Consider the following 12458-nt stretch of genomic DNA (forward strand, 5'->3'; position numbering starts at 1 on the left):
TGAGGGCCAGGCCGTGCGCTCATAATCAAACAGCATATCACGCACATTACGGATCAAAGGAGAGGCGTTGAGTGATAAAAATGTAGCCCAACGAAATGTGGACCGTGCATTTTTGTGTGCAACAGCGCATACCCATTGTTGTAATTCTCCACCAAGTACGTCAAGCGTTAAGTGAGGCCAGTTCCCACATATAGCGCTCTGCTACATAGCGCTAGAAAATTGCGCTATATTTTCCTCCTCGCAATGCTACGAACCGCTATAAAACCGCTCTTGTCGAAGTAGAGCCACGGTCAACTTTTCTAACGCTATATTGAGCGGTGAGTCTGCGCTAACCAATCGTGAGTGTCTTTCAGCCGTGACGTCGCGGAAGCTGGGGTCTGTTTTGCTTCCGATCACTCGAAGCAGCAAGGCGGGAATGCGACGACGACGACGACGTCGTGAAAATGGCCACGAGTTTCATTTGCCAATGCATGGGTGTTTGGTTACTATGGTCTGGGGGCTTAATCGCTTCATCGTCGTTACGCTCGTTAAAATATAACGAGTGGCGGGAAATTGAAAAAGGTGGGCACGTGACACATTGCGCGTGACGTGTCCCACGGCCTTCACGTATCGCGCGAAGAGCGCCGTGCACGTGTTCTATCACGTGCCTACCTTTTTAAATTTCTCGCCAGCCTTTTTGAATATCCCGCCACTCGTTAGCCTGTAACGACCGTAACGACGATGAAGCGATTAAGCTCTCTGGTATCACGATCACAGCATCGAAAGTGTCATCCCCCTTCATGCTACGGATACCCGACGCCGACAGTAAGCAATCCCGGTAGCACCGGTACATCACGTCGCAATGAGATATCCCGTGACCCCAGCAGGATAGCGCTATGTGCTCGGTTGTATGTGAGAACGGCAGGCGGGAAAACAGCGCAAGATTTTGAGGGCTATTTTCTAACGCTATAAAGCGAAGCGCTGTATGTGGGAACTCGCCTTCACTGTCGGTGTCAATGGGTATGTTAAGTAGGCTCCCCGGGGCGCGAATGTTACAGGCTTCAATGACTTAACGCGACACCAACGCCATTCGCACACCCGGGAGTGTGAGACTCCGAACTGCTTTTCGCGCCGTTTCATTTCGGTCCATGAAAGCAGACGACAAGCGCCCGGGTGCCTGAGATTTTCCACGACGTAAAACCTGTTGAGCAGTGGCAGGACGACCTACGAAGTGTGGGTTCGGAAGCAAAATACGAACTTTCTATGTTACCCAATGCTCCGATTTCAGTAAACTGTACTAATTTTATAACTGTCATCAAGCTCTTTTATTACTGGACAACTTCCACACGGATATCGGCAGATATTCGCGGGAAATACAGAGGTTTAATGCAGACACCTTCACGACACGCAGTGATCTTCACAGTAAATAGCTCCTACGGTGTCTGTTACAAATTTCCATCTGTGCCATTTCATTCGCTGTTGCAAGGAAAAGTCTTCACAACCGACCGCATCTCTTCCAACGTTGCTACAGCTGTGTGCAACGTGTCCTCCGACTGTGCACTGCGCGAGCGGACAACAGCAAGCGACATCAGCGAGCGAGCAGTGGAGCGCTCCAAAGTTGCTTTTCGCTGTTTAGTGGCCGCTCCGAGTGTCTCATACTTCCGATTTAAGTGCGCTAAAAGAGGGGCGCCTACTTAACGCACCCAATAGCAACCATAACATTGCGCCTCGCAGTTGTGGAGATAATGCATGCACACTCAAACATCAATGGCTTCACAATGACGCCGGGATGTCCCGCATCGAAAAGCTCCATCACCACGTGTAGTACGCACCTCACTGCTCGATGCTGGGACGAGACACGTAGAACTTGCCGCGGTACACTGAGCTGCAATACGAGGTGGCTTTCACACCGTGTCTCAAAATCAATATGCCCGTCACTGAGCTGTTCATTAACTACCATTTCCTTTCCTTGCTCTTCACTTTGACACGTTGTAACTTGGAAAGCTCAGCCAAACGGCAAGTCGGCTTGCTATGCCGCAAAAGAAAACAAGAAGGACAAGAACAAAAGAAAATTAAATAAAAGTAAAAGAAAAAGAAAAGAAAAAATGGGAAATAAAGGATAAAGTAACAAAAGGTGAAAACAAGATGAGATAGATTAAAGAAAAGATGGCTTTAACAAAAAAAGATAAGGGTAAGTCGGCTGTGCATCGTTGACAATGTCATATCATTGCCGCAAGAGCAAATTCCTCGGCAATAAGGTATGCAGATGAGATTGTCAAACAGTAAATGTTACAATTCGGAGCCTATATTGGCTATGTCATACCGGAAATACTGCTTACATTTCTAATGCAATTTTCCTTCTTTTTCTTTGCTCTGAAATTCATTCAGCGTGTTCAAAGGTCCTTTTCACTCCACACAATCAGTGAAACTGGAAATCCGCACTTTTCTCGATGGTCACCACAACTATCGCCAATGTAGTTTTTTTTCTTTATTTATTTATTTTTTGTCATTCACAAATGTTTCTCTTTCTCTTTTTTTAAGCTATGAGAACAGCACTGCTGCCATTTTTGCAGGCGAGTTCTGCGGCCAGCCTGACGTCTTGTGCGAAAGCGCATGTAACAACTGGACGAGTAATTACCTAAAACTGATGTAGAAATGTTCTTTCGGCTCATTGGTACATCTTTGAAGGAAACACACACACACACACAACGAGAGCGTGGTACACGGACTATATAGCACGCCGCTAGTGCTTTGCTCGCTTTGAGGCTTCACTTTGCTCACTGCTCACTTTGAATAACAATGAATAAATTTGTTGTCAATAAATAAAGTTGTTGTTGTTGTTGCTCCCTTTGAGTGCTAGTCCGTGCCCACCCGTCCCCTTGTGTTGTGTTCTCTTGTTTGTTTGTTTTTGTTTTTCGTGTGTGTGTTTTTTGCACTCACTTTTTTCTTTACCTAAAATTCATTGATTGGTTGACCGATGAAAAAAAGAAAAATATGACGATCTCAAAATCATAAATGAACTTTTTAATTCCCCGTTCCCGGGAAAACGCAAGACAGCAAAATTAGAGGCAATCGTTCTTTGAATCCACCCTCTTTTATAAAAATCCTCAAACGAGCGCGTACTTTGAGATATAAACCCAAGCAGCACAATGTACTGAAAGTCGAGTGCAATGGGGGTGGACGGGTAGGTGGACGGCCTTGAACAGACTCGTGAAACTACAGAACTTTGATAAGATACATACCGTCCACCGCTATTGCACTCGACTTTCAGTACATTGTGCTGCTTGGGAATGGCTAAATTTTGATATGCCAAAATCATAACTACGCACTTCTCGAGCGCAGAAACGACAAGACCTTCGGCTTATCTGGGCCGGAAAGCGGTCTGTCTGGCCATCAGATCAGCACCTGCTCCAATCAGCTCGATCGCCACAAAACACGTGGCTCTCCGACGCGAACACCCACAGCTCCTTTTGCGCTCGAGAAGCGCGTGGTTTTGGCTTCGGCTCATTTGCATAGCAAAATTTAGCGCTTTAAAGTATACACTGATCGGTCGTTGCATTAACTTTGCCCAGCCGATCTGTGTCTAAGCGACTTGTACCCTGCCACCAAGTCACCGCGGCGTCCTCGGCCGGGTTCGTACTTGCAACCTTGGGATCAGCAGCTGGACGAGCTACCAACTGACCCACCGAGAGTGCTTACTTGCCTCACGTCTTTGAAACGAATGGCTTCGCTTTCATTCTGAAATACGCAACAGCAGTTTATGGTGCCATAAGTAATGCCACAGAAGAGAATAGAACAGAAATAGAAAAGACAAAAAAAGGAAACGTAGGTCGAACTGGTGCGACCAGCTGTTCCGTGACGCTCGATGTGTGAGAGCACTGAATGATTTAAAAGATTACTTCCTTGAGGTAATTCGCCAGGTCACACAGCGCAGGTTTTTGGTGCTGCTTTGGCCAGCTCCCCAGTACCTTCTCAACACTAAAAGGTCGGTTGTCAAGTTTAGCAAGGGCATCCTTCAGTGTGTGCCACAGTTTATTCTACGAGGGGCGTTCAAGTCAAACCGGGACTTTCTGTCTCCTGAGTGTACAAATGGCTCGCGCTACTTCTTTTTCGTCATTTTCGCACGCGACAGGCCTCCGCGTTCACCACGTGGTGGTCCCACAGGGGTGACACAAGTCCGCCATTGTTGTAACTACCCTCAAGCGGGTGCTTTTGGCAAAACTGCCATCTTGTCCTGGTCGCACGTCATAAAAAACGTCATTTTCAGGTCATGTGACTTTGTTTATATGTCGTTTTGCCGCTTACCGACATATTTTCGCCGTCATAACACCAAGAGATTACCGTATTTTGCCAGCGTAAACTATGCGGTGCTTCTTCCGCAACATGGTAGCCCATTTCTCCTTAGTTTAAGTACATGGCATCGGCTCGGTAAGTCTTAACGAGCAGTCGTCATCACACCTTTGGAAGTCAACAATACGAGGCTTTGTGTGCAAAACTGCGCGTTTTACTGCGAGATTATCGGATAAAAATAGTTCCCGTGATCGAAAAACATCCAAAACGTCGTCCAGAAACAACAACCGCATTGTTTACAAACGGTTTGGCCGCCGATCACGGGCGCCGCCATCTTTAAGGTCACGTGCGCCTTAACGTTCGCTGTGACGTTCGACCAGGACCTGTCCAGGATGCATTGCGTTCGCCCAGCACGCTTTCGTCTACGGAGGAATACATTGGATGCCACCCCTGTGGGTGGTCCCAAGTTTGTGCAAAACAGAAGACACGTGCTGGACAAGATGCCCGACAACGAGGTGAGCGCGCACATCGAACAGCGAATTGTCATGAAGTTTCTCGTGAATGAAGGCGTAAAGTCATCTGAAATTCACAGAAGACTTCAGGCTCAGTATGGCCACGATACACTTAGCCGCAGCAAAGCGTTTGAGTGGTGCAAACGGTTCCGAGACAGCCGTACATCAGTGCAGGACGATTCCGGCCGGGACGGCTCAGAGCCCAGTGTCAGAGTTCCTGAGAACATCCAACTTGTGGAGCGCGTGATCCTCAAGAACCGACGGATAACATGTCTCGAACTGGCTCGAAAGTCGGACCTTTCTATGGGAACGTTGAACACTATCATTCATGAACAACTCCAGTTTTGGAAAGCCGGGCCTCATTACCAAAGGTGTCTTCCTCCTACAGGACAATGCACGCCCGCATACCGCACATCTCACGACAGGCCCCTTACAGGAACTTGGCTGGGAGTTGCTGCCACATCCCCCTTACAGTCGAGACCTCGCCCCCTGCCATTTCCATCTCTTCGGTCCACTGAAGGCGTTCCTTGGGGCTGCCACTTCAGCTGCGACGACGAGGTCAAGAATGCGGTCCGATCATGACTGCTACGCGCCGGTAAGGATTTCTACGCTGCTGGCATCCAAGCCCTCGTGAAACGCTGGGACAAGTGCATTAGTGCCCAGCTGGAGATTACGTTGAAAAATAAAACTAATTTCTCGCCTCTAAGTTCATTTTACTTTCGCGAAAAATGAAAAGTCCCGGTTTGACTTGAACGCCCCTCGTAATTCCATTAGGAAAGCATTATGCACTGAATTTTGAGACGCAATTTTTCGCGTCTTACATATCATAATACTTATGAGGGTGATTTCAACGAGCATAATATGCATTCCGAACTACGGCAGGAACAACTGTGGAATGTAATAAAATATGTGAACAACCATCAGCGACCATCGCCACTATGTACTATCATTGTCCTAGTTTTCTAAACCCTGTTGATCTGAGCAGTATTTCATGTATGCTAAACTGATCCGAAGCAAGGCACACTCAAAGGCGCTGCACGTTAAGACGACGCTCATCCGTACAACCCAAAGACGATAGATAAGACAAAGTTCATTCTTTTAACGATAAATTGGCCAGCACGCAATTAATTATCGGGTCTTCCTTTATCGTAACGAGCGGCGCGAGTTTCGCCCAGAATAACCCTGCGCAACATCAAAGGAAGGATAGATAAGACGGCTGTACACAAAGCACAAGGCCTTTCAAGATGGGAGCACTTTTATGAAAGTACACCGACCCAAAGAGAATATGTGGCTGAAAGAAACCTGGCGATAAAGACACAATTATGTGCGACCACGGAGCGTGGAGTGGGCAGCACTCCACGCAAAGCACAGCACGCGAGTGGGGGAAGCGTTTAGTTCGGGAATGTTCTTCAAGGATCAAAACGCATGAGTGAGGAGGAACCATGAAGAGATTGGGAGAGGATGGGATACGGTGGGAAGACATGATGAGGAAGAACTTGTAATCAATATGCTGCAGCACAACGTACTCAGAGTTGAGGTGCATAGACGCGGCCGGCAAAGGTGTCGTATCAATAGAGCGCATCATTTCGTACAGCTGCGCAGAAAAAAACAACCCTCTATTACCTGTCCATCCCATATGCACTAAAACTGTGCTGCTTGGCTGCACCCGAACAAAAACTCATTTATTTATTTCCTGTTGTTTCTCTCTCTCTCTCTCTCTCTCTGTCGCTTTCGTCTTCTTTCTTTTCTTTTTTTCACTTGTTTCACTTCCCTTCCTGCAAGAAAGCAAGAGAAAGATGTCCTGTCACTGTAAATATTCCCGGAATTTGTACTTTGCCGTGGTGACTTGATTGGACAAGAAGTAAATATGATGTAGTGACGTCAACAAGGTAACATAAGTACCGCAATGTCACATAGCGCTGACACCTCGCAATGTTACGGTCTGGTGGCGCCACGCGGCAGCAACATGTAATTCCGCCATGAGTACGTCTTATCGTCTCTTCTTCTGTTTTTCTCTTTCGTCTGTTCGGGACGCGGTGCCGGTCGCAGGTTGTGCGTCTGTTAAGCAGTGCTCAAGTGCACAATAAAGTATGGCTCTGCCGTTATTCTTGAAGTCCTAGTCGTCGTCGACTCTGCTTGTCATGCTCCAGTCCTCACAATATAAAGCTTTAAGCCATTGCGCTTTTTCTCGGAACAATGATGGAGCATCAGATAACGAAAAAAAAAAAAAAAGGACGCCCTTATTGCGCAGACTATAACGGAGTATCGTCGCGACCAACGACGACTTTTATAAGTGCTGCTTCCACGCTTCCACGCACAACGCGACACAATATGACACTTGCTTGACACCCTTATCTTGGCTGTCAGGGCGAGGTCCGTTTTCACTGCAACGCCTTCAGCCATGCCTTTGACCAGCGTCATGGCCGGGTGGGCACAGCATTCCCTCGTTGGTGATATAGCAAGATAATGCTGAAGACATGGAGGTGGTGGGCTCGAATCCCTTCATTAAATGCGCTGTCTGAGAGTTTCCCTGAGTTTTTTCGGCAGCCCCTCTCGACGGATGTCGACATAGTTCCCCCGAAGTTGTCCCAGGATGCATAATGTCCGCCGTCTCCCCCTCTTCCTTGCTGTCCTCTCTCCATCTGTTCATGCTGTGCGCCGTTCGTAGCCACAGTTGCTTCTGCCAGAACAAAAAGAAAAAGAAAGACAAAAGCCATGCTTCTGTGGGGTCCTCGGCCAGGTTCGAACAAGCGATCTTTGGATCTGGGAGTGGATACGTCACAAGCACACGGAACGCGCGTTGCAAACGCTTGGAACGGACGTGAGAAGGATTCTGTAATCCTCAAATGAAAAATTTGACTGGGCAGATTAGATTTAAACTACGAGCGACAGGTGTTTTAACGGACCGTACTGTACAAAAAAACAAAAATAAAACATAAAAATATGTAGCCATGGCTCAGAGGAAGAGTTGCGAGCTCTCTCTTGATTGAGAACGCCGCTTTTACCGTGCTCGCGGCATATAGCAGAAAGAGGAAAACAATCATGCACCTTGGATTATTTGGTTAGGGGGCATGATGTATATCCCGCGAACGTGACACGAATGCGCTTATATTCCCTTTCCTGTGTGACGGCCACCCCAAACAAACTGCTCACAACGCTCTATGTCTCTCTCACTTTCACTCTCATTCTCTCGCCTGCTTTCTCTTCCTTTTCATTTTTTGCTCCTCCACAGAATCTCAGGCAGCTCTGATTACCATCCTATCGCCCTCCCTTATGCATATGTATTCCGCTCTTGTGTCAGAGGAGTGCAAACTGAACGCGCAGCACTCGACCTTTCGCTCTTGAACATTTCACGTTTCTGTCGGAACAACGTTATTAATATTCATGGTCGGCGGTAAGAAAGAGAAGGGCTACGCAGGAGCACGAATTATACTTTAAAAATTCCAAAAACGCGAAAAAAAGAAATGAGCTCAAGTTCATCAATACAAATTACGGGACAAAATGTCCAGTTGGTGATGTTAGATTTTGCACCGGTGTCAAAATTTCTCACTTTAATGATAACGAGAATGCCTCGTGCCTAACACATGACATTCTCGGGTAAACACAAACAAGTCCCCGCCACAAGTTCCGGTGCCACGAAGACTTCTGGTCCTTCCGCGACTAAGGACGCTCGGAACCAGCCGCCACGCGGAATTATATCTTTGGCTCTCCTGATTTGTTGAAAACGGGAGGCGTACGGCTTTTTATGGCAATTCGAATTGCCACAAAAAGGTGTACGCGACCCCCTCTCTCCTCAAATCAGAAGCGATAATTGTATCAATCGGCACAGTAGTTGGCGCAGAGCGTGTCTGCTGTGAAACCGGATATCGTTTTGGCACCAAACCGGAAGCAGTGAAAACGGCATGTATAAAGCTATCCTCCACACCTGGCGCGAGGATGTTCCACCCGCACCGTTATACTTATGATAATCATCCTGAACTGCCAGTCGGTTATCTGGTTACTCTTGACGCGCTTCACCGCGACCAGCCGCTACAAAAATATGTAAACCGAAACCAATTAATTACTGCAACAAATGACCCGCTCTGATCCGTGGCAGATTTTTCTCTAAAAGGTGTCCACTGAATGTCCCAAAAGGGGGTAGTACCCATTTTGATGTCGACGGCGCCCTGCTTCAGAAGTTATGTTTTTTCAAGAAACTCATTTGAATTTTTATGTAAATAATGGGCGCCTCCTACTCATTCACTCGGTGCGCATGGTTGTACGCGGTATCGGACAGATACTTGTAAAAAATAAGGTTCTTCGATTGGTGCACCGGTTCACGAATTATTTCGCCTGGAGATTTAACTGAAACACCCGGTATAGTTATTCGGGGAAAATGTAAGGAGCTCCAAAACTGTAGATTTCCAATAACCCAATGCCCATTTCCACGGATACATGGTATGAAGACCGATATGGGAAAGAGTATAGTGTAGTATAAAGACTGGAGCAGGGTATAGTATCGCCTATGGCGATTAGACACCCCACCCTTCGCCAAAATAAAATCGTTCTCTAGTATAGAGCTGGAGATAACGCTAACAAGTGCTACGCGCCCTCGAGTACATTTATTTACGTACTTCTGGATGAAGATGAAGCAATGCCTAGATCAGGGTAATCAGGGGTCTTTACACACGACGGCCGCATGTGGCCCGCAGTCAGCTATTCTGTAACCTGAGGGCTCTTGTCCACTAAACAGAATCAAGCTGCCCTCCCTCAAAATAATGAAGAATTAGGAATTAAGCTAGGTTTTCAGGCATTCTTTTTATCCTTGCTCGCCGTAGTGCTGCTTCGGTTCATGTTAGAAAGCAGCTAAAGATTTAAGTTAAGCAGTTCTTGTGGCTCATGAACCCCAAATAAGTAATGTTCACAGGGACCTGGCCTGTACGTGCATTTTGGTAAAGTACACTAAGTAATGATAACTAAGAAGTAATAGTGATGAGAAGAAGAAGCGAAGAAAATGGTCTCATCTTAATTATTACGCTAAGTTTATGGGCCTGCAGTATAGCAGCAACCTATCCGGATATCATCCGCGAAAACTGTACGGAGCAGACAGCCACAGAGAAAAAAGAAAAATAGATATGGAACAGTTATGTACAAGGGTCATTGTAATAAATTTTTAATTATTGCTGTTTTCTCTTATATTTCTTCGTTTTTTTTATCTCCAATGTTGAAAGTGCAAAGGCTGCAATACAGAGTGTAAATAGACAATTTCAGTTCTCCTGAACCCTGGGATAATCATTCATGAAGAACTATGTATGAAGAACTTGAAACGCCTTTCAGATTTTCAGTGTCCAATTTGGAAAGGCAGCTTATTTATTACTGTTTGTGTGTCAAGTGAAGGTTTTCAGTGCTTCATTGTGCATACACCGAGTGCCCAATAACTGCACGGATCCTGTTTTTTTTAGTATACTTTTTATGCTGGGGAATTTTGTGATAATTGCGGTCATTGGTTTTCTGTCCGGTCCTCCACGATATCGTCCAAGGTGAATGCGGTCCACGACTCGATTTGAGTCTCCTGGCCTAGATGGTCTGTGCCACATGTGACTTTACTGCACCCACTTGCGGGGAACGTACGACATGATGGGTGGGTTCGCGCCCATCTCTACAACACATTAGCCACGTCTACACGAACTCAATAGGAGCAGGTCGAGTTGGCTTGTCCAGTCGCTTACATAAACGCTGTCGGGTCGTGTTGACCCAGGTCGCGTCGAGTCAAGTCAACCAGAAAGCAGAGAGAATGCCGTTGCGATCGCCTCTGGTTGGAGCGAGTACATGTAAACAGCGTTGGGTCCGGTTCGATTCTGCCAGCTATTCAACTCGACCTCTTCCTCTCGGGTTCTTGTAACGAGGTTATAGTGTAATCATCTCGCGCCTCATGAGAACAACGCCAGCTCTACCAGCGTCACGGCATTTCCTTTGAAGATGACCTGCATAGTCTCACATTTGACAGAGAGCTCCAAAACATTTTGTAATGTCGTTCTCGAAGGCCAAGTTTCTTTATAAAACGGTTTAGACATCCCTCAGTACGTGCATGTGTTTCTTCAGCAATGAACGCTCGGCAGAAGAAATACGGGCACTCCTCTTGCTCTGCACCACCTTCTTCCTCACACAAAAATGGCCGTGGACCACGGATGGAAGTTGACCAATGCTGTAACTATGTAAGATTGATGTATAGCTATGAACCAGTATGTACGTTCCCTTCTGCATTCCTCAACTTCATCGTCGCCGCTCGTGATCGATGTCCTTTGCTAACAGCACAGACAGCGCTAGCACATTGTGTCATTTGCTTCCTCTCCCACATGCATACTTTACAGTCATTACAGCAATCGTGCTATTGTTGCACACTCGGAATCGCCAATCACCTAGTTTACAGTCCAAGAACTGTTACTCGGTGTTCAAAATATGGATCCATGCAATAGTACCGGTATTGGGTTATTATTCGAAATCTACAATAAAGATGAGACACAAAAACGAGTTTCAGGAGATAGGAAAGTATTCACGATAACGGTCCCTAAAGTATGACAAGACAATACAACGTCTCTTCCGGCAGGTGACATCACACTGCTAAGCTAGGATTCGTTAACTTTCGATGTACTAAAACCCGCTAAAGTCGGAAGGTATGCTGCAATTGAATAACGTGATCTCATTATCAGAACAGAATTTATTTGTTTTCTTCCCAAAGAAGTTTATCTATCTTCGCCCATTTATATGCAACTTAGTTTTCAAGCACCTTACATTTTCTACGCCATCACCCTACGACTGAATACGACAAGTCGACAACGCACGAACGAGCCAAGAGGTGCACATAGTTGTAAGGGGCGAATGTCGCCTTCGTAGAAATGCTTTTAACCCCTCGATCAAATTACGGAAATGATTTCTTTGCAGGCGACAGACGCTGTTGTGTCATTCAGAGATAGCGATAACGCACGGTGAGCGCCTCACAAAGCGGGCTGGTCCAGACAGCTCATTTTCTTGTTATTTTGGTTTTGTCACTGATTCTCCTTTCCCAAGCTCCAGCCAACAAAATTTTCCATACCTCATATTATACGAAATCTGTCCTGGAGCTGTAAGAAAAGAATTTAGGCATCGCGCAAATCAGGTCAACGTTTATCGAGAGCAATGAACGTGTGATAGCTCTTGGGCATTTACCTGTGCGGAGCACGACCCTGTCCCACTGCCTTGAGAAGACTAGCAGATACACAAGAAACACGCTACAATGGATAAACGCATCGCAAATGTACAGCACACCCCGCAATAAAGAATAAAAATAAGGTACATAAAAATGCAAATCGCGCTAAATCATAGTGGTCGTTTCGAATACGGTCTTCCCTACTCGTTCGCCATCGTAAAAGCCAAGTACCTTCCCATGCGATTTCTTCGTTGTGTAAGGAGACCTCCCCAATATCCCACCATGCGAACTGCTACCTCTAATGAAGGGCGCGTCCTGTATAGACGTGTGGTGTTTGTTTGCGTTTCTCTTCTGACCTGCTCATGCAGGGAGCGGCTAGGAACAAAAGGCAAAACACGCTGATGGCAAGGTCACTCAATGCGTTATCTTTTGTTCCTCCCGCGTGTGGACGCCTCCCCAAAGACTACATCCGCGTCTTTCTTACACCGGCGTTTCGGGCTCTCAGCTCCGTC

This window comes from Ornithodoros turicata, chromosome 1 (genome assembly GCF_037126465.1).
Source record: "Ornithodoros turicata isolate Travis chromosome 1, ASM3712646v1, whole genome shotgun sequence".
Taxonomy (NCBI): Eukaryota; Metazoa; Arthropoda; class Arachnida; order Ixodida; family Argasidae; genus Ornithodoros; species Ornithodoros turicata.